This window comes from Dipteris shenzhenensis, chromosome 26 (assembly GCF_047967505.1).
Source record: "Dipteris shenzhenensis isolate YYH24624 ecotype China chromosome 26, Dip_SZ_1.0, whole genome shotgun sequence".
NCBI lineage: Eukaryota > Viridiplantae > Streptophyta > Polypodiopsida > Gleicheniales > Dipteridaceae > Dipteris > Dipteris shenzhenensis.
Genome location: NC_141621.1, coordinates 4,011,075 through 4,034,795, shown reverse-complemented (window position 1 = coordinate 4,034,795; position 23,721 = coordinate 4,011,075). Strand labels below are relative to the sequence as shown.

Genomic DNA, 23,721 nt, shown 5'->3' with positions numbered 1-23,721 from the left:
GAATATTAGCTTGAGCCTACATTCACACACTTCTGTTACTTTTTTCCAGAGAAAAGGAACCCGGAGTCCCACGCTCCCAAATGGCATGCAGGGTGTAGATGATGGTCCTACTAGATGGCAATGAGAATGGCCGCGGGGGTGATCTGCTGGCCTCCCATCACCGAACTGCAGCGGGTGACCCAGATGTTCCAGGCAGTGATACTGGCTGAGGTAGAGGGCGAGCACGGCTTAGAGTGAACTGCCTCATGTGCCTCTATCCTGGCCAGAATTTGGAAGGCTAGAGTGGTGGGATCTATCCAGAATGCATGCCCCCCCTCTGTGAGCCATGTGACCATCCCCCAAGTGAAGTCTCTCTGCATCTGCTGTGTGCTAGCCACTATCCTCAAAGTTTGGTGACCAAATCTTTTGTGCTGCTGGGCATCCCTAGAGACAGTGGGGCATCGTCTCTATCACGCTGCCTGAATAGTAGTGGCAGCTGCCATCCACCTGCATTTGCTCCAACCAAGGGCCGATGGGCAGGCCTCCATGAGCTACCATCTAGAAGCAATAGGAAATATTCCGTGGTCTCATGCTGGTCCAGAGATGCGACTAGAAGCGAGAGATAACCTCTCTGGGAACCTCCTGCTCAACCCAATGTTACTTCCCTTGAGGGGGTCCAGGCAGCTGCCTCCATCTGTAGGCATCGGCCAATAGGTGTCGTATAGGAGAAAAAGGGCTCCTCCTTCACTTTGTCTGAGTGCCCTACTTGAGTAGGCCAAGACAATCCCCTGGGTCACAGTGAATGTCCTCGAGAGGGCGACCCTCCCACAACCAAAGTCTCCAGCGTGCTCCCTTTCGATCTGAAAGAACCGAGTCTGGATAGTCCAGGCCTTGTCCAGGGGCCCACAATCGTGAATTGTTGCGAGGCAAGCTCCTCCGAAATTAGCTCATCCCAATGGCCTCTCTCTAGCTCTGCTGTCAAAAGGTTGGCCTGGTGCCTGCTCCTCCCAAGTGAGAGAGTTGTTAAAAGTGGCAGCGGAAGATGTAAGCAAACTGAAGCCACAGAATCACACAGAGAACACTAGAGACAACAAGATGTGCCACAAACAGATCTGCTGTAACTCAGCCCATAAACCAGGGCAGCAACTGTAATACAAGGAGTCCTGAACAGGATGAGAAACAGGAGCTGCAGAAGGGGCTGAACTGGAGCAGAGGATAGGGGCACAAGGAGGCTGGAGCCTGAGAGCACGGAGGCTGGAGGAGCCTGGAGCGAGGAGGCAGGAGCCTGGGAACGAGGAGGCTGGAGGAGCCTGGAGCGAAGAGGCAGGAGCCTGGGAACAAGGAGACTGGAGGAGCCTGGAGCGAGGAGGCAGGAGCCTGTGAAAGAATGAGGGATCTGCAGAGGGAGCGTGGGCAGCCAACAGGGCAGCTAAGGGGCTCAGGTAGGATGGCCAGGAGCAGGCAATAACTGAAGCCCTGAGGAGCTGCTGGAGTGGGTGAGTGAAATGAGGAGGGGGAGGGCCCTTATATAGGGAAGGCTAGGGTAGAGGGTCGGTCTAGTTGGCCTAGACCGACCAGCTGGTCGGCCAGGGGCTGGTCGGCCTGGTCTACCCCCTCTGTCCCCCTACTTTGGCCCTGTCGCGTGGGAGCTGGTGTGCGCCCTGGAGATGTCAATCTCAACAAGAGTACCTGCTTCCTATTATTCGCATCCACAGTGAGCTGTCTCTAAGTTTTGAAAGACCGCGCAGGGCTGCTATCCCACTGTGCCAAGCCAATATGTGTCCACTGACCGAGCATGCATCCCTCCGGATCTCGTACCTTTGGATATCGCATGAGTAGCTGATGCCGATCAAACTTCTCGTGGCGGCACGTGGGGCCGACCCAAATAAGTCCTAGAGATAGGCGCTTCTAGACTCCGAATAGGCTTCTCATCAAGGGCTTTACCTTGAGGGGAGCTATTGAGAAAATCCATCTATGGGATGGCTGCCAACTGACCTTTTGTGCGGGGTGTACTTGAGAAGTCCTTGCTGCAACAGCAAGAGCTTCTAGGGCTGCCTGGAGTGAGACCCTGTACCACCAGCTTGCTCAGGAGGGCTCATCTCTGGGTCGATGATGCCAAGGTCCCCTTGGGCTTGTAGCATCATCACAGTTTGCCACGCCACCCTAGCTTGGGTGTTCCAAGTGCCATCCACACCTGCCCAAAGGAAGTTGCGCACCAAGCGCCTAAGCTGTGTTGGAAAGGTCACCTCCCCATCTGTAAGCCCCCATATGAGGAGAGCGTGGGGGAGGGAGACCTAGGGCAGGATGTGCCCAAAAGAAGAGAGGAGGGTACTTGGCTGATCTGCTGGAGCAGAACGCGGAGCAAAGGACAGCAGCAGGGACCCAAGAGAAGAGGCTATGAGCTTACGGATGACATCAGCAGTAGTATGGAACAGTATGGACACACGTGTGGGCAGATCAGGGAGCCAAGAAAGGGCGCAGCAGAGGTGGGACAGACCAGCACATGGGTCGGCCAGGAGAGAGGCTGGTTGGGCTGCTTGGAGCCAGCCAACCAGGCCTTATATAGGGCAGACCTAGGGGCTGGGCCCTTGCCTTGAAATGAGGGCTCATGCCCTAGTTTTGTGGGCCAAGAAGGCCCTTGTTTTGAGCCCCAGAAGGGACACATTTTATAGGCTAGAGGAGGCAGAATGATCGACCAGCAGGTCGGCCATTGTGGGCCTGACTGAGTCGGTTGGTTGGCCAGCCCTCTGGGCCTGTAAAAGGGAGGGCCTTGTGCCCTCATAATTCATCATCTGGAGCTGCCCTTTGACAGCAGACAGGAGCAGCAAGAAGGCAAGCCTTGGGCCTATCCACTGGAGGTGAAGGTGACCTTGAAGGAGCTGCAGACTGAGCTTGAGTGGCAGCCCAGCTAGGGGGGTTTCTAGACGACAAGGTGGAGAGGATCTTTAGTCTACAGATGCTCGAGGTGGAGCACGCGGGATCGAGTCTAGAGATAACCGACAGATGGGAGAAGGACCTTGTGGTAAGATCAGAGAACCACACCATTGGTGGGACTCTGGATCTCTCTCTTTTGTATTGTGTCCATAGCTTTGGGCGGAAATATATTATTTTGGTGTCTTCTATATCTGGCTGGTTCATTGTTTATTGATGAGTCTGCACATCTATCCGATGCACATAAGTTTAAGAAGTTTGTGATTCCACACCCCACACCATGTGAGCTCCTGGGCTATTCTACCAGTCTTCCGCTGTGTGTACCCTCTATTGGTCCATTTCTAACAAGCTGTCCCATGCAACCCCTATGAAGGCACCAAGAAGAGGCTATGTACTAGGTTGTGCCAAGGAGTACCTAGTTTGCCACCAGGGCCCTGCTTGCTAGTGAGAGTTTGGCTGAGCTGCAATATAGAAGCTTGCGTCGCACACTTTTTTAAAACCGGAGCAATTTGTTACTCCGCTATAATGTCTACGTCCATTGGGCATCCAAGATCTCTCACAGTCTGCCCCGCGATATTCATCATAAACCTAGGGAAGCCCTTCAATCTCGGACCTCGTGGACCCCCTCAATTGCTGTAAGGAAACCAACTGATTGGGCCCAGTTGTTCTTGGCTCCAGATGCTGCACAGTAAGTGGCTAGAGCCTTCTTGACACCCTCAAGGCTGCGGAACCCTCCATGTAAAGTGTTGTGTCGTCTACAAACTCAGAGTCCCGGCAGTTCCTTTTGCCGAATTGGGAGCCTCATCCTTGTAAGGCCCCTGGCCTGAGAGCGCAAGAAATAGCCCAACGCTTCTGCTACAAAAAGAAAGAGGAAGGGGGCGAGGGGGCAGCACTATTGAACTGAACGGGAGAGAGAAGCCTCGCTTGTATGGCCACCAATAAGCACCTGACTAGAGCTACCTACGTATAAGACCGAGACCCCTCTAATCCACTTGTCTGAAAGACCTAATCGATGCATAGTGCCCTCCAAGGAAGACCATTCCACCTTGTCATATGCCTTCTCAAAATGTAAGATAAGGATAGCAAGAGGCTATGACTCCTCCTGGGCCTAGTCTAGAGCCTCCCAAAAGGTGAAGATGTTGTCCAGATACTATGTTCTTAGACAAGACATATCTGTGTGTCATGGGTGATGTCTACAAGATGGGGCCGCAATCGTAGGCTGAAGGGCTTGGTTAGAATCTTGTAGAATATGTCCAAAAGGATGATCGGCCTCCACTATCGTAAGTCAGTCCTCTTCGGGGCAATTCTGCAAGGGAAGGGCCTTGAGAGCTTGGGAGAGCTCATCATCAACGAAAGGCATCTCAAGCTGTCTACGCTCTACGACACTACTGTCGAGATGTGACCCCAAACAATCTTCTTAGCTATGACCACCAGGGGAGACTCCTCCTCAGCCTGAAACAAGATTTTGTAGAACTCCGTGGTCATCTGAAGAATCTCTTGGGGGTCTGAATGCATGTGACCGTGTGTGCTGCTCAATCTCTACAATTATGTTCCCACTGATTTAGGTCGTGTGGCCTGAAAGAACTACCTGCTCATCCTATCAGCCTGTTGCATCCAACAGGATCTAGAAGAATGATAGGAGAACTTTGCCTGACGGTTCTCCGTGTCTTGGAGGTCCAGCCGTGTGCACTCGTGTCTGTCCGCTAGCCACTGTGTCTTGCTCTTTGAGATGCTTGATGGAGGCCAAGTCTTGTCTCAAAGCTCTCCTCTGCCGTCTGATCCGCTGCTCCCCTCCATCTGCTCCTCCGCTCCCCCCATCTGCTCCTCCACCTGCAACCCCATCTGCCCCTCCGCCTGCTTTTCCGCTCTTCCCCGTCGGCTCTCCTCTGCTCCACTCGCATCCCTTGCTCTGCAGCTCCTGTCCCGCCTGCTAGTAGCCGACCGTTGCCACCCCCCAACTAGTAGCCGCCAGCCCCCCCCAGCCTCGTCGTCAATAATAAACACCCCCCCTAGTCTTCTCAAACAACAAACTAACCCTAACCTTGAGTTGGGCTAAACCCCCAACCCAACCCGGGGGTTAGGCTCAGCTAGGGGTTCTACAGACAACCAATTATGGACTGGCCTACCCTCTCCTCCAAGTCCCCCTCAACTCCTTCAACCTCCATTAGGACTCGGTACTCTATAGTTGTAGCCACAACACCCTCTCCGTATGCACGCAATTACCAACAATAAGGCTCAAAACGACCCATCCTTGGGCAACAAGATCAAACTTTTATCTGCAGCAAGCAGTGAGAGACTACGATTGGAACGGGCAGCAGAAGTAAAGACTCGACTTCACATTTTAGAAGGGTCTGGTAAGCAAGCAATAATTGATGAGGCTGTAAAATCTTGTAAGGATTCCTCCCCTATCCCATAGCTAGTCTCTACAGTCAAAGATCTTGTTCATATGGAAGTACAAATTGCTAAGAAGGAAGTGATTGTGGAAGTGGACACCAAAGCAAGAAAGTTTGATTTTCAAGCAGAGATTAAAGAACACGATGCTAGATGTGATAATGCGCTGAAGCCTGAAGATTAGAATAGGGGGACTCCTAGAAGATTGGTACAAAGAGGAGGACACATATAGTGAAACATTGACAAAGATCAAAGCAAGCTTGCCCAACATTGAATGGACGGATGACGATGAGCAGGATGATGACCCGACTCTAGGCCACTCTAAAGGTCATGCAATCCTTACAATGAAGTCAAAAGATATGCAGATCAAGCTTCTTTGACAATCTTACAAGCTGAAGGGTACCAAAGTATGGATAGCTCACACAAGCTCAGGTCAAGAATAAGGCAACTGAATTAGCTAAAGTCAGAGCTGCCAGAAAGGATGGAAAATGGGCAGTTTACCGTGAAGGAATAGCTCTAATCAAAGAGTTTAACTCAAACCAAAAAACTTTCAGTATTAAACTGATGTATGGCTGATTACTCTTTCATACTATTATGTAGGTACTTTAAATAAATTGGGATTGCTTTTGCACTCCTTGGGAGCTGCCATGTGCCCTCCCTAAAGCTGATGTACTAGAGGGTTTCTTGCTGTCCCATAGACCTTTTGGTCTCTAGTGGATGTTAATAGACTTTCTTTCTTTCTTTCTTTCTCGCTTGCTTGGAGGAGATGGCAACGCCTGTGACAAGAACTCCTCATTGCTCCTCTAGATCGCCTCTATTGCCCACTCTCCATCTGGGCCATAAACCGGTTAACTCTAGATCTCTGCCATTGTGCCTTGTAGCTGTTGCTCTTGTAACAGAGAATTAGGGATGCGGATTCCCCTCTGGAAAGCCCTCGCCGAGCAGCTCTAGTTGCAAAACAGTGGGGGAATGGTTTGACATCGTGGTGCCAGCCAGAATGCTAGTGGCTTCTTCCTTGTGCATTGCCCAGTCCCTATGTAAAACTTGTCTAGCCTCTCTAAGAGTCCATCATGCCATCGCTGACCCAAGGATAAAGTGAGGATGCCTAGAAGCTTGGAGAACTTCGCCTCTCACCAGGGGTCCTTGCTTAATGAACTGCTCCCAAGTGATCCTCTCTACTGCTGGCATCTCCGAGGAGGCTCCGTTTTGCTTGTCGTGCTCGAACTCGAGATTGTTGAAGTCACCTCCAACAATCCATGAGTCTACATCTGGAAGGCTCTCCGTCAGTTGCCTCCAAAAGGAAGAACACTGTTGCCTACAAGCCAGAGTGTAAACATTCAAGATGCCTATCTTGGAGTCACCGGAGCGAATGCCCGTCCAAACTGCCCTGCATGTGATCAGCTCAGGACATCCGCTGCCACTTCCTGTGAGACTGAAATGTAGACTTCTCCGCTCCTACCTATTGCAAGTGACCACTGGCCCTCTTTCCGGCAAGAGGTGGTGCCGGTGACTACTAGAACAAATTGCTATTTTGGGCATAGCATATGGTCTAGACATTATTGATTGTAGGACAGTGTGTGAAGTTTTGTGAGCACCTCAGTAGGTAAGTCTAGTGACTTGGCAGTCAGGTCTGTCAGGTTGGTGTGAAGTGATCATAGGAGGTAACTGATTGAGCTAATCATGGAGATGATTGTGGATCTGAGATCTACCAACATGGAGGCAGTTGCCTATATATGTAACCACTCATGAATAAAGTGTTGTTCAGTGTGCCTCAACATTTGCCTCATTATCTACACTGTTCCAACATGTGGTATCAGAGCCTTGAACCACTTCTAGCCACGCCTACCTAGCTTCTGCCGCGTGTCCACCTTCTTCCCCAAACCAAACGTGAGCTTCCTCTTCTTCTACTCTTCTACCCCGAGTTTGTGAGGACGAATTCATCGCATACAACCATTGATTCTAGAATGCTTCAAGCCCATTAATCCTCTCCTCAGGGCGCACCTTCCCACCGGAGGGATCGATGAAATTTTTTGCGGATTTGAAGTGCCGACATGACATGTGCTGAGCAAAAATTCAGGAAATTCTGGAGCTGCTGTTGCAATTGGGTTCCAAGCTCTTAGCTGAGGTTTAGCAATGCCTCAAGCTTCCTGCTCGTGATTTTTGATCGACATTGGTCCACAGAAGTCATTTTTCTTCACGATTTTGCCAGTGCAATGCTGGGCGTCATGGCACGATTCTTTGCAAATACTTCCTGCTGGTAATGGGCGACTACGAGAGCTTTCATTTCCACCTGAAAGCCCTCTGATTGATGCACCGAAGCTCTCCAATTTAGGACTATAGTTCCTGTTTCTTCAATTTGGGGGTGATGGTCAAAGTTTGACTATTTCTTGCAATTGACCATCCAAAAGTTCTCCTCGAAATTTTTCTTCAATATCAGTCAACAGGTCAGAGATAAACGGCTGCTGAGCTCCCCGTCCGAGCTGCTCCCTGCTGCCCCTCCGTCCTGCACCCCTTTCCCCTCCCTCCCCTCCCTTCCTTTCCCCTCCCTCCTCCTCTCCCTGCCAGCCCCTCCTCCCGAGCTGCTGCTCCCTTCCCCCGCTGCCCTCTCCCGCCGCTTCCCTCCCTCCCTCTCCTGCTGCCCTCTCCCGCTCCCTTCCCTCCCTCTCCCGCTGCCCTCTCCTTGCTCCTCTCCCTCCCTCCCTCCCTCCCCTATCCTCCCTGCCTACCCCCCGCTGCCTCTCCCTCCCTACCCCCGCTGCCTTTCCCTGCCTCTCCCTATCCCCCCGCTGCCCCTCCCCTCCTTACCCCCTGCTCCCCCTTCCCCACTCCCCCTACCCGCCCCTCCCTCCCTATCCCCACCTCTCCCTACCCCCCCCCGTTACCCCTCCTTCCTTACCCCCCGCTCCTCCTACCCCCCGCTCCCCCTACCCCACCTCCCTTCCCCTCCCCCGCCCCTTCCTCTGCCCCTTTCTCAGCTCCTCCCCCTGCCTCAGCACCTCCATCCTTCCCTCCCCCGCCCCTCCTTCCCTACCCTGCCCCTCCCTTGCCTGCACCCCCCCCCCCCCCCCTGCCACCCTCCCCCCCCCTCTAGGAAAAGAGAGAGAATCTCTCTTCCGAGCAATAGGTTTTCGGACGGACAAAGCATCTTCGTGTTTGCATCGGCCATTCCACCTTGATTGACGAATGGGTTCCCATTCAGCCAATCTCGACCGCTTCCACCGGCCGCAAGAACTACCAGTATTGCAAAGGAGTTCCTGTAAGAGGGAACTGGCATAGGAGTGCAAAGAATCCCTACACTCAAGGGAGTAGGCGAAATAACCCCCTTACCTCTATCAAGAGGTGAAGTGTGACTAACAGAGGGAGGGGGCTGCTCATGGAGACTGAGAGGCTGATCAGGAACATCAATGATAGGCCCTGAAGAAATGGGTTGCCTCTCCTGATGAGCAAGTGGAGGGACTATGGCAACCACATCTACGCCTAAAACAATTACAGGAATATCTCCTGCCTGTAACTTAGAATGGCCCAAGGTGCCTCGTAGAGGTGGCGGAGTGTCAGCAACCCTCACAGGCACCCAACAGGGAACGACTTGAGCAGGACGTGCTGATCGTTCTGTGCACGTTGAAGAAGAGGGTCCAGGTCTAGGGGCTGGTCCCGAAGGTCTTGGGCGAGAAGGGGGGGCTTTGGTAGCGCGTGTAGAAGTAGGACGAGAAGCCAGAATAAACCATTTGAGCCTTTTCTTCTTCCTTGGGCAATCTCTGGCAAAGTGCCCAAGGGTCCTGAAAATCCTACACTGATCCTGTCTCCCACCAAACTCGACTCTCTGTCGAAAAAAGGAACCATCTGGTCGCTGAAGCATAATGTGATCATTTGTAATATCAGGGTCAGAGACGATGACCCTAACTCGTGGCACCCCATCCAATCAGACAGCCTCTGCTGCTAAAGAGGGCATGCCAGGGAGGGGAGGATCTCTGTGACCAACCCAAAAGTGGCTCCTATGGACGGTAAGAGTCGATGGTAAACCTGAGGAAGGCCGGGGAATCTGAAGAAAAGTGAGGTAACCCTGCGATCTTCCTCTACCGAATCGAAACCCAAACTGAAGGGTGTCAAAAAGATCCTCCTGGAGCTCAATGCCAAAGGACTAGCCCTAAGTATTGAACCTGCTGACTCTAGAGAATCAAAGACCACCTAGAAGAACCCTCGTCCAAGCAGACGAACATCGGTGAGGTTCCTTGCGAGGTCGCCAGGTAAAGCTGAAAGCATCCAATCCCTATCTTGTAGCCTGGAAGGGTGGGAACCGTGGATGTGAGCAAAGAGTGAGGTGGCCTACTCATGCTCTGAATCTATCTTGAGCTGCTGAAGCTCGTCTTTGGAAAGGGTATTGGCAGATTTTGAGACAGAGGAGTTTGTACCCTCTACCTTGGGGGAGCCGGTTATTGGGATTCCGTTGGATAGGGCTTCCCCCTCTGCTGGAGTGGGGTTTCTTTCACCAGTTGATTTCCCTTCGCTTGACAGGAGGACTCTTTCACAGGAGAGGATTTTCTCCACCACCAGGTCAGGTAGGGCCTATCACCCGGCCTCCTCCTTCCGTCGATGAGGATCGTGAGTTGGAACGTTCAGGGCCTCGGTGGTATACTTCATCGCCGCCGTAGGGAGCTAATTCGTAACCAACTCCATCCAGGTGTTTCAGATGGCCTCATTGATATCCTTATTCTCCAAGAGCATAAGCTGGATGGTAGAGATTGTGCCAAGTCAGGTAAGCTTCTTTCTGGCCATACTTTTTGGTCACTTGCCTTGGGCACCAGGGGAGGCATTTGCATTTCTATTTCTTCTTCGATGCTCCCCTTGGTCATTGGACACGGAGTCATAGTCCCCTCTAGAGCACAATGGGTTATTTTGCTGATTGGTGGGTGTAAGGTTGGCTTTCTTAACCTTTATGCACCTAACTTGAGAGGGGATTGTGTCCTCCTTTGGAAGGAGTTGCTCTCTTGGTCCCATATTGCAGACTCTTGGATTATTGGGGGGGGGCGATTTCAACATGGTTGAGATGCCTTCAGACAAAAGAGGGGGTAGGGAAGGTGGCATTCACTCCCTTGAGAGAGCAGCATGGGATGCCTTCCTTTTTCAATTTAGTGGCAGAGATGTTTGGTATGATGATGCTTTTCACACTCAGCCACGGTCTCTTCTGTTTTCTTGGTCGAACAGGAGAGTACGGATGCCTATCCACGCACGGATTGACAGATTTTATTTTATGTGGATGATTGGGCACTGAACAGAGGTGGGACAGTATGCATCAGCACTGGGGTGTCCACTTCGGATCATTTTCTGGTTGTTTTGGTGGTTTTAGAGCCTCGGGCGAGAGGCCGCTCTGTCAGTATTAGGATTCCAGATGCCTTCTATGCAGAGGAGGGCCTCACAGAGGTAGTGCTACAGATTTGGGTTTCTCACCTGCAGGGTGGACAGTCGTTCCCGTCAGATGTGGCTGCAGCCCTCACTGACATTAGCAGCTTTTATCATTCTGTTGGTGGTATTAGGAGAGAGGAGATTCGCAGGCGAGAGGTTGCCATTCGCCAACAGCTACTGGCAGCTCTCTAGAGAGAAGAATAGAAATGGCCTATAGATGCTTGGATTCAGGAGCGCCTTGCTGCAGCAAGCACTCATCAGCAGACACTTTTAGATTAGAGAGCAGAGTATGCCTTTCACGCCAGAGAGTCTTTCTGGACACAGATCGAGGTAGAGTCAACAAGCAGTTCTTCTCTACTGTTGGCCCTAGACATAGTAGAGAGAGTGTTTCGCAGCTTGTTGACTCAGACGGGGTACTTCAGACACATCCAGATGCCGTTATGCAGATTGCTTCAGATTACTATGCCTCCCTTCTGAGTGCAGATCCTGATTCACAGGCTAGAGATGATGCTAGACAGGTTGTTTGGCAGCATATTCCTATGTTGGTGGATCGAGGTATGAGAGCCTCACTTGATGCACGCTTCACCAACATAGAGTTCAGGACTGCTCTCACTGCCCTTCATAAGGGCAGTTGTCCAAGGTCAGATGGACTTACATCCTCTTTTTTTTTTATTTTTTGGGATCAAATTGGGGATTACATCACCTCAGCCCTGCAGGGCGTTTGGGACTCGGGTGAGATGCCGGACTCACTCTCAGAGGGTCTCATTCATCTTATCCCAAAAGGAGGTTGTAGAAATTTAGTGTCTCAGTGGAGACCTATCACCTTAATGGGCACTTTGTATAAGATCTTGGCGAAAGCCATCAGCCTGCGATTCCAGTCCATCAGCCTGCGATTCCAGTCCATCCTGCCAGATCTTATACATGACACACAGACAGGCTTTGTCCATGGCATAAGCATTTTTGATAACATATTCTCATTTTGGGAGGCTTCTGAGTGGGCTATGCATGAGGGTCATAGATTGGCAATTCTACTCTTGGACTTCAAAAAAGCATATGACAGGGTAGATTGGGGTTTTCTAGAGGGAACCTTTCTTCACTTTGGATTTTCAGATTTGTGGATTAGAGGGGTTTCTGCTCTTTACAGGTCAGCCCATAGCCAGGTACTCATTGGTGGAGTCAGGGGAGACAGGTTTCAGATTTCCACTTCAGTCTGCAAGGGATGCCCTCTACCCTCCTTTCTATTCTTATTTGTGGCTGAAGTTATGAGCCTCTATATTAGAGCTCAAGCTGATATTTTTGGGCTGAGACTTCCGTTGAGAGTTACAGGTCAGCCCATAGCCAGGTATTCATTGGTGGAGTCAGGGGAGACAGGTTTCAGATTTCCACTTCAGTCCGCCAGGGATGCCCTCTAGCCTCCTTTCTATTCTTATTTGTGGCTGAAGCTATGAGCCTCTATATTAGAGCTCAAGCTGATATTTTTGGGCTGAGACTTCCATTGAGACTTACAGGTCCAGGTACTCATTGGTGGAGTCAGGGGAGACAGGTTTCAGATTTTCACTTCAGTCCGCCAGGGATGCCCTCTAGCCTCCTTTCTATTCTTATTTGTGGCTGAAGCTATGAGCCTCTATATTAGAGCTCAAGCTGATATTTTTGGGCTGAGACTTCCGTTGAGACAGGAAGAGGAGTTGCTCGACAGTGAGCAGGCAGATGACACGGACATTTTTTTGGATGCCACTCCACAAACACTCACCTCTTTCAGGGCAGCCTTGGATTTGTTTTGCATTGCAGTAGGGGCTCACATTAACTAGAACAAATCCAATGGTTTCTGGATTAGTGATGAGGACACTCCAGATTGGGGTGCTGATATTGGCTTTACTTGGATTCAGAGGGGTGTCTCCGTTAGGTATCTTGGATGCCAGGTTGGGGTGGGCATTTCTCTAGCACAACAGTTCGCTCCCGTGTTGGAGAGCATAAGGAGGAAACTCCTATTTTGGAGTTCGGCCAGACTTGACCTTGCATCCAGAGTGGTGGTTGTAAACTAGGTACTGTTGGCTACAGCCTAGTTTGTTTGCTCTTGTTGGTGCCGATCTACAAGCAGTGTCACTCAGCTCAAGTGACCTGTCAGGAATTTTTTGTGGAGTGGATTAGACGGCACTTCAGATGTGATAGCCAGGGTGGCTTGGGAGACTCTTATTCTACCCACTGAGGAAGGGGGTCTCAATATTATTGATCCAGACTTGCAGTGTAGAGCCTTGTGCTTTGCAAGATGGTGGTTAGAGGTTTGATGCCTGGTCAGGAGCCATGGAAGGATTTTTTCTTATGCAGTATAGAGACATGCACACCTTCTCAGAGAGGAGATTGGATGGACAGCCCTAGATGGATCTTTACATCAGCCCATCTCAGATCTCCTACCTCCCCTCTCATGGCTGCCATTCTGAAAGCTTGGGACAGCTTCAGAAGTACTCTTCGGAGAGTTCCACCCTCCTCTCGTGAAGGAATTGACAGGCAGCCTGTCATGTGGAATGATTGCATATTAGATGAGCATGGCAGATCACTGGGCGTGTCACACTACATGCAGTGGTCTAGATGGAAGTTGGGCCCTGCATCCACGGTGGGTGCTTGGAAAGCTTTCAGGATGCTTCCAAAGGATCAGAGAGTTTGTTTAGTTAGTCACCTCAGAGGAAGTGCAGCCAAGATGCAGCCATACAAGTGGAGTGGATGGATATAGACCATTTGCCTATCTCGGAGTCCACCTGGTTGGGGGCTTTTACGAGGACATGTATCCCTTTGCAGGTTATAGCCTTGCGGGATGCACATGAGGATACCCTTGTCTTTCAGGTTCATGTAGGAGGCAGACTCCACAGATCTTCAGAGGACATTCTCTTGGAGGCTCCCTTTCACCCTGTCAGGATTGTAGGATACATGGAGATGGGTAGAGACTCACAGTGGTATCTTGATCCAGACCCCGTTCTTGTGGCTCTTGGATCTTGAAGGCTTTGGTTGTATGGAGGTTCCCCTATTAGATCCTTGTAGTGGTATCCAGGGGAATGGGAGTGGATAAATGAAGGGCACCGAGAGAAGAGCATCCCCTTCTTTCGTTACATGGTCCGAAATGTCAGGAGATTCCAGCTCAGTTGTAGAGGTTGGAGGCCTTCTATAGCTCCTCATTGGGATACTTTTCAGATTTCTGCATAGATGCAGAAAAACTTTTGGAGGAGACTTTGGAAATCCCTCAAGAATAGGAAAATCACGTTATTCATCTGGCTCACTATTCATGGAGGGATTGCAGTGAACCTGTGGAGATCCAGGTTCGGGGCTGACCCTACATGTCCTCGATGCCACTCAGCGGTGGAGTAAGTGCAGCACTGCCTTTGGGAGTGCACTCAGGCGAGGACGATTTGGAAGGGTGTTGCTAGGATACTTTGCATTTTTCATAGAGCACCCTTCTTCCTTACCTGGGGATCAGTTGCTTGGTTGTCACTCACTGGTCCACAGGCTTTCTTCGATAGACATGACACGGACACAACAAGTTTGTTCGACGACACCTTGTGGAGTCATGCTCCCTCCGGGATGTTCCGTTTACTCCATTTAGAGCTCCCCACGCTTTTGTAGACACATCTTGGGAGAGTCTGGCTAGTATTATAGCATGGCATATTTGGAGAGCCAGATGTACAGAGGCTTTGGAGGACTCCCAGGTTCACCCTTCTTAGACTATGGCCAGTATTTGGGCAGATACTGTACACCTTTGATGGCCATTTGGGTGAACCTACAGGACTGCTATTGCTAGGAGGGGTTGCTTTTCTCAGAGTCTGGAAGGTTTCTCCTTTCTTCTCTGACTCTCCTTCAGGGATGAGGTGGCATTTTCAGCTGCCACTTGGGATTTTTGTTTGCTCATTCTGAGCTGTTTTTTCTCATGCTTGACATGATATACTCCCGCACTTGAGCTTGCTCTGCGGTTTTTATTCATACTTAATGAAGTACTTTATATGAAAAAAAAAAAACAGTTTTCTTCTCTATCTGTTTTAGTTCCCTGAACTCTGATTTCCAGAAATGTATTGAGTTTATACCTTGCATTTTATTTATTTTGGAACTCTATGCTTGCGGAAAGAGTTTGACCATAGTTGACTTCATGTTTGACTTGGCATAATGCCTACTTCTCAAGGGTGCACAAGTGTGGTTTCAGCCAAGAAAACTATGGAGGAAAATCCCAAGGGAGAGAAGACAAGGAGGCCCAAGTACAAGGTCATCAAGAAGACACTACCGACTTACGAGTCATATGAGCTTCGATGTACAAGAGTAGACATTGCCCTTGTTCCACTGACAAGTGGTAAGACCCTCTTCATATTTGATTTATTTGAAGGCATATGGGATGCATGTGATCATAAAGTTGAAGTCAACTTGCTGGAGGCTACTCTTTTGGTAGGATACTTCGCTAAGAAAGGAGCAGTAAAACAAAGGAGCTGTACCAACAATGATATGCTTGCGCTCTCGGAAACTATGAAGACCAGGAAGAAAGAACCAGACCAAGATGCTGCAAATACCTCTACCAATGAGGAATCGACTGAGGAGACTTTCATCCAGGAGGGCATTGGTCCTAAACTCTTAGATTAGGATTGTGTGTTTGGAGTCAATAAGGTGCTCTGCCATGGATAGTCCATCCTAAAATGATATGTTTTTCCTTTTTAAGTCAGTTGAGTGTGCTTGTTGTCCATGTACTTGGTAGTTCTAGAGACACCACCCATGGTAAACCAAGAATCCTCGGAGTGAGTCACAGGTGGCCGCCATATGTGTTGCCACATGATGGTGGGCAAGCCATGGAGCATCACATGTACTATTGCCGAGGGATGAGGTCATCAATTTGTGGGGGGTGTTAGAACAAATTGATATTTTGGGCATAGCATATGGTCTAGACATTATTGATTGTAGGATAGTGTGTAAAGTTTTGTGAGCACCTCAGTAGGTGAGTCTAGTGACTTGGCAGTTAGGTCTGTCAGGTTGGTGTGATGTGTGGGATTGGAGTGATCATAGGAGGTAACTGATTGAGCTAATTATGGAGATGATTGTGGATTTGCTGGCGCTAACCTGTTGTGTTGGTGAGACTTGTTGACGTACTACTGATGCGTTCGCTTGCGTACCAGTTGATGTGGCTATTGCACTGACAACTGACATGGCTGCTGCGCTAGTAGCTGACGTGTTGGTAGTCACCAACATATCCATAGGTTGTAGATTCCCCTGACATCCCCTTCTGATGAAAGTAGAACTAGGGTATGAAAACAACCTTCCAATATGCTAGAAGGAGGTGTTTGATTGTGGTATACCTGGTTCGTGAATCTTGATCTAATGGGATTGAATACTGGTTCTATTAAGATATGTGTTGCGGGGTGATGATTCAAGAAGATGCTCAATGCGATGCTCCTCTAGCCATATTGGTGATAGGGATGGAGTGAGACTCCTCGTGAGGGAGACATCTTGGTCCTACTGTAGTATTGCTTCCGGTTGGGGGGTCCTGTCTCGAGTCCTCTGAGTTGCTGAAATCAAAGGTCGAGGCAGAATATCTCTAAGCCAAGAATGAACTTGGAGCCATAGCTTGGGATCTTGATATCCAAGCCTTGGTTCTGATAGACATTTGAACTTCCAACCGGTGCCGCCATTGTGTTCCAAGATGTTATCCATTGCGTGAGTAGGTGCGACCCTAAGTGGCCGACTGTCAACCCACCTTGAGATCTTTAGAGTGGCGGAGGTGGCTTCCATGTTGCTCTCCACTTGTCTTGGAAATGCCCCACTCAAGGCAATGGTATCCGTCGGTGTAAGAGTCAACTAGGCTTGCTTGGCTTCTTTGGAGGAAATAATATCCCGGAACTCCTTGAATTTGCCGGGATGAGGACTTTCTTTCTTCTTTTTTCCATGAAAAAGACTTCTATTACGTATAAATAAATCCCACGAGAGCAAGTTCAAAGCGGAAATACAACATGCATAACATGAAATAAATGCCAAAAAAAAAAAATCCTCAAAATGAGGTAGGCCAAAGTATGAGAGGGGTGGATCTGGCAATGGTATAAAGCCTCTGTGCATTTAGCTCTCTTGATATGCCATGTTGAGATGCTATCTAGAATCTCCTAAGAGGAATCCACTGGAGCATGTACTGCTCTAAAAGGTAGGGCTGGTACATCATCCAAAGGGCATTTACTAAGTGTCGTCGAATCGAGAAAGCCGAAGAAGAGTCATGTCTCTCATAATATACCTGCAGGCCTGAAAGTGCAATCCAAGCAACTCAACCCTAGGTCATGAAGAAGGGGGTGCTTGGAGAAGGCGCTGAAAATCCTAGCAATCCCTTCCAAATGATCCTTGCCTGTCTGCAGTCCCATAAGCAATGCTTAACTGATTCCACCGCAGAGTGGCAATGAGGACACGTGGAGTCTGCCCCAAACTTGGATCTCCACATATTAACTGCAATACCATCATGAATAGAAAGCCAAAAGAAAAGAGTGATCTTTCTATTTATGTGGGATTTCCGGAGTCTCCTCCAGAAAACTTTTTGCAAATCAGCAGAAATCTGAAAATTCTCTCAATGAGGAATCTGGAAGGTCTCCAACCTTTGCAAGTGATCTAAAACTACCTGGTATTACTTACCGTGTAACGAAAGAAGGGGAGGCTCTTCTCTCGATGCCCTTCGTCAATCCATTCCCGCTCTTTTGGGTCCCATTGTAGATACTTGATTGGGGCCCCACTTGAGGACTTTCTGACCACCAATCTGGCCATAAAATTGGAACATTGTGGGAAACTTATGAGGCCCCTCTTTCTGTTGGTCTTCAAGCTACGGATGTTGTCCTTGTAGGAGTTGAAGCTATTGATGAACCACTTGATGTGGCTCCTTCTTCCTGGAGCTTCTGGAAGTGCGGGCAATCCTGCTTCTGGTGGCCCTGCACATGACAATGGAAGCACCGATTTTCTTTGGCATAGGTCGCTCGTGTTACTGCATTCAAGTCCCCGCCATGGCTGTTGCCATCCTTCATCATCTAGCTCTTATTCTGCTGCACATTCCCACCATCTCCTATTGTGGTGTCTTAGGACTTTTTATTGTTGTCCTACTTGGATCCTTGACCTTTGTGTATGAGCTCGTAATTATGAGCAAGCTCATATGCACTCTCATAATCCTGTGGCGTGAAACTACGAACATACCACTAAATGTCTGTACGCATCCCATGGAGAAACTTGCTCAGCTTCTGGCTTTCCTCCAGCTGCAACTGTATGGTCACCTGAGTAAACTTGTTGGCATAATAATTCACCATCTCTATGTTCCCCTGGTGCATTTCAAATAATTGACTTTGCAGTCTATTCAGGTCATGAGGTGGCAGGAACCGTGTTTTCATATCTTTCACGAGCTCCATCCACCCATACTGAGGTGTCTCCTCGTCTGCACTATAGTAGTCCTTCTACCACTTGTGCCACCAGGTGACCGCCTCGCCTGTGAGGTGCATGGAAAATTGATCTTGATTAACCCTTGCAAGAGATTTGGTCATGGAATTTGCTACCTAACCCTCTTCATATAATAGACTAAATCTATTCTATAAAAGTTTCTCATGTATGAAGTGATGTTTAACTTGCATGCATTTAGTATGAGAATGAAATATGAGATTTGTGGCTGGCTTGATAAATCTCTATTTGTCAATGAATGGGCCCTTTCTGCTCAAGTCCAATATCTTTCAAGATACTCCTTGACCAATTTGCTTTAGATGTTTCATTTGTTTCTTCTTTTTATTCAGCTTCTACAGACGATAATTATCACATTTCCAAAGTTGAAAGTAATATCTAGAAGTAGATCTACTGACATTTGGGCATGTACCCAATCACTCTTAGTATACCTTGATGGTTTCAGATGATTGCTTCTGTTACATCAAATTCTGTAAGTCAATGTCACCTTAACATATTTGAGAATCCTCTTAGCTGTTTTCCAATGGCATTCCATAGGGTTTTGCCATATGCTGGGACATTACACTTCCTATCTGCGAGTAAGGGTGGTGTACGCTTCCTGTCTGCTTGTAGTTATTCCTCACCATGTCTTTTTCAGAGAAAAGACCCTTCTATCAGAAAATTGAGAAAATGATACAGATCAGCAATCCATACAACAGATCATCAATCCATGGAACACTTGAGTAATCAAAAGGGAAAGCTGGTTGCTATGTTGCTTGCTTCTCAGGAATCGTGTCCCAGAAATAGGTGCCAACAACCAAGGTAGGGGGCTATACATATTACAACTAGCGGATTCCTTAATCCATGAGAATGTAAAAAATTCCTACAAGCCATGCCTTGTAGAAATACTCTTGCCCCTTGCTCCTTGTAGCCCATAGGAGTTAGATGCTTTCATGCCATATGCTGATGAGGGTGGCTGTAGTACAAATCTGCTGCCCCCCCATCATGATAATGCAGCATGCTCTACCCAGGTATTCTAGGCTACGATTCTGGCCACCGTTCCCAGATGCCATCCTTTGAAGATAATCTAGGTCTCTGGTGAGGGAGGTGGATATCCAAGCGAGTGACACTTAGATAATCTATCCTGTAGGTTGGAGAGCAATCTAAGCCACAGCCTTTGAGGTCACCTCCATATACACAGATGCTTGGGGCTCAACCAACCCATGATCTATAACCATAGACTCCTCAACAAACTCCGCCACCTCATCCCTACAAGCTTTAATACTCTCAACCGCATCCTTTGCCAAAGCATTAGAGGCTTCAACCTCTTCATCATGCATAGCCAGTGCCGTCCTGAACAATCACCATCGCCTTCACAGCACATGGCCAATCTCCTTCTCCTTCTTCAAAGGTGAAGGCCACATAGCATCAACACAATCTACCAGCAGAAAAATAGGTTCACGCATTCTCATCTTTCCTGCCATGCCACCATGCCTAGCCACATCTTGCAACTTCTATTCTTTTCTCTCAGCAAAGTATACTGCTTCATCAAAGGACACCTTTTCCCTCTTCAAAACATACCTCCGGAACGGAGGCAACTACTAACAATGCATCCACAAAGCACTTTATCTTGAAATGTTCTAAGCCACTATCAATCCAAACATGAAGTGCATCTAAATACTTTTTCCACAACTTCTCGAACCTCAGTGCCACCTAGAACACATGCTCTCCTTCTAACTGCCTTAAATCCTTAGTGGGGGTTTCCATTTTTCGAGCGAAAACCCCCGAGCGATGAGTAGACAAAAGGTGGGAGTGGTCTATATATATAGTCTCAAATGATTTTTGGGGAGCACAAAATTTTAAAATTTTCCTAGAAATATGTAAGTACATATGAATAGAGATAGATATATATATACCTTTATGTAATATCCAAGTGATGACTTATTTTATGACTTTTAAATATCATTTTTTTTCTTTCACCATTGGATAGATCATGAAATTTTGAGCAAATCTCCTCTTTACAGTTCCTCAGGCTGAGCTAAGAAAAATATATAACCCATTTTTAATAGACTCTCCAAGTGTATTCTACCAAACGAAGATGGTTTGAAGAGTTTGCCCTAACCCTATTCTGTTGGCTTAATATCCTTGAAGGGCCTACAAAGAAGAGGTCATAACTTTTGCTCTTTAGCTCGGATTGAGGAGCTATAAAAAGGAAAAATGTTCAAAATTTCTTGATCTTTGCAATGGTGGCATTTAAAGTATAATTTTGAGGAGTGTAGAAGAGATAAATTAGGAATTTCAAGATGTATATGAGAGTTACAACTTCCCCTAATTCATATTATGGTAGGAAGGAGTCCTTTAGGCACCACATTTCCTTAAAAGTACTTAGGTTTGGAGAATTTCGAATATTTTGAAAATCCCCCTTGCCTTTCCATATTTGATAATATAGTAGAGATGAGTTTATGATTGATTATAATGACTTCAGCTATGAGAGTTTTCAATATCTCTTTCGTACTCATCCAAGGAATATGGTATATATTGTTACATGAGAGCTTCTCAATACTACAAATATGGGATTGCTAAAGCTAAGGGAAACTCTTCTAAATCCATTGAATCACCATAATCCTCAAAAGAGAGTATCATAGGGAGGGATTTATAAGAGTTTCTAAAGTGTTCAATATTTGTTCATATATAGATGATGTTTGAGGAATTAGGAAATAACTGATTCCTTTGAGGAATATACTAGCATGGTTGGTGTCAAAAATTATTGCTCGGACTTTTTCGCTTGTAGATTTTTGCTTGAACACCATGCACATCCAACCCTCACTCTGTTGAAAATGATAGGAGACATGTTAGAACATGAAGTCAAGCTGAGTGTGTTCTACTAAGAGTTCTAGTAGATTCTTATGTGTGAGTGCCACGTGTCATATTGGTTGTGGCTGTTTACTCTACTCTACTACCTCCATTGAAAGCTACTTGCCGAGGCGGATTGAGGAGCAGTTTTTTGAGACTTGCGGACAGTGCAACGAAGATATCCAGAGATACACGCCGAATCTTGCTATGAGATCTAAGGGAATGTGCCAGCAAACCCTAAATCCCGCTATCTCTGAGTTTTGCTCAAATATTCAAATTTTCTAGAGGTTTTCACAATCAGAGGGTTTCTGAGTGTTGCTAGGACATTCTTGCACCAAATTTTGAAAAGCTGTTTTTTAATGAAAACCCTAATATATTTTCTATTTTATATATGGTGTCAATAAAGGTTTTCAGCCTTGGATAGTCCTCCTAAAATGATGTTTTGCTATCTAGGGTGTGTGGCTCCATGTCACCTCGTTTTGGAGTCAGGAGGGGGAATGTTTTGTGGGAGCCATGTATTGGCTTTGATAGGGTCTCTTTATCAGGCCTGGCAGAGTTCCAGATGTTGGTGCATTCCTAGACCTATGAGTTGGTCATGTAGCCATGCTAAGACATGAGCCTTTGAGTCATATTGAGTTTCAAGCCATGAGAGTGCTTGGATCAACCTGTGAACGCGCTCAAACTTTAGCCTCTGAGTTACATAGGGTGCACAGATTAGTAGGTCGTCATTGTCATATTCTGTTCTTGGTTCCATTCCAGTAGTCCCTCACCTTTCCAGAAAAACCCTGGCTTCTTCACTTTCAGATGTTGTGGAGCTGTCTTCAAAACTGGTTGTATCACTCATTTCCTCCTCCTCAAATGCACTTGGAGTCTTGGGCTGCTTTACTATATTAAACTTCATTTCCCCCCCTTTGGCTGAGTGAATTGTAATCACACCTTTCCCCCAGTTCTGAATGGCTCCCACTTTTCTTTTTCTTTTTTTTTCAAGAAAGAGACTTCTATTAAGTAAGAGAAAAAACCCGTGAGAGCAAGCTCAAAGCGGAATACATCATGAAACCATGAGGATAAATAAACCCCCTCAAAATGAGGTGGAAAACAACCAAGGCTGAGGCTGAAAGTGCCACCTCAACCCTATAAGAGTCTCAGAGAAGAAAGGAGAATCCTTCCATTCCCTGAAGAAAGAAGCGCTCCTAGCTGAGGCTGCACGGGAGTCTCCCTGCATACTCGTCCATACGGCCATCAAAGTATGTATGGTGTCTGTCCAGGTACTAGCCAATGTGTGCGAGGGATGAATTTGAGTTCCCTTCAATGCCTCGGTGCATCTGGCTCTCTAGATATGCCAGGCTGCTATGCTCGCCAATATCTCCCAAGAGGTATCCACAGAGGCATGTACAGTTGCGAAAGGAAGGTGTGATACCACATCCAAAGAACAAGACTCAACCTGATGACGTTGAATCGAAATGGCCCGAGAAGAGTCATGTCTCTCATAAAAGACCTGAGGCCCAGTAAGAGAAATCCAAGCCACTGAGCCCCATGTCATAAAGAATGGGGAGTGCACAAAGTGACTGAAAATCCTGGCTACCCCCATCCAAATTATCCTCGCCTTTCTACAATCCCATAAGCAATGCTGAATCGTCTCCAAAGCAGAGAGGCAATGAGGGCAAGTAGGGTCGGCTTCTGGATCTCCAAAGGTTCACTGCAATCCCACCATGGATAGAAAGCCAAAAGAAAAGAGTGATCTTTCTATTCCCGTGGGATTTCCAGAGTCTCCTCTAGAAGCATCTCTGCAAATCCACAGTGATATCAAATGCCTCCCAATGAGGAACTTTGGAAGGTCTCCAACCTCTACTACTAAGCTGGAATCTCCTGGCATTACTGACCGTATAGCGAAAGAAGGGGATGTTCTTCTCTCAATGCCCTGCGTCAATCCACTCCCACTCTCCAGGGTCCCATTGCAAATACCTAATGGGAACTCCCCGTAGAGCCAAAGTCTCCAAGATCGAGTGGAGAGAAGCTGGGGGTCTGGTTCAAGGAACCACTTTGAATCTGATCCCTGCACCAAAAGACCTACAACCGTGATAGGCTGAAAGGCAGACTCAAGCAAGATGTCCTCTGTGGACCTGAACAATCTGCCACCATCATGCACATAAAAAACCAAGGCATCCCCATGTGTATCTCGAAAGGCTAAAACTTGAAGAGAAACACCCCCTCTGGTAAAAGCACCTGCCCAAGTGGAGCAAGTGAGAGGCATATCATTTGTGTCTACCCAATCTGTTGGAATGGCTGCCTCAATTTGCAAGATCTCCTTGCACTCCCTCTGAGATGTTCTGTCAACTGAGATTAAGTCTCCTCTGGAAGCCTTTGGAAAGCTTTCCATGACCCCAGAGATGAGGCAGGTCCCCTCTCCCATCTGGACCACTGCATGTAGAGTGAAGCACCAAGTGGTCTGCCAAGATCATCCAATATACTGTCATTCCACATGACCGGTTGTCTATCAATCTCTTCACGAGATGAAGGTGGAATCCTCCGAAGAGTGCTCTTGAAGCTGGCCCATGCTTTCAGGATGGCAACCATGAGAGGGGACGAAGGAGACCTGAGGTGTGCTGCGGTGAAATTCCATCTAATACTGCCCATCTAGTCTCCTCCTAAAGAAGGTGTGCACCTTTGTATGCTGCAACTGCCACTTTTCTCAACCAAGGCCTTCCCAAAATTAATGGGTAAGCCCCCATTCCTGCTAGCATGACATGACAATCTATC

The 23,721-nt window shown here is 47.9% G+C and overlaps 1 protein-coding gene across 1 annotated transcript in view; it reads left to right on the top strand.

Moving 5' to 3' along the window:
• LOC147884554 (uncharacterized) overlaps window positions 1–23,721 on the top strand; it is a 122,980-nt gene that overhangs the window by 4,597 nt on the left and 94,662 nt on the right. The window lies entirely within an intron of this gene.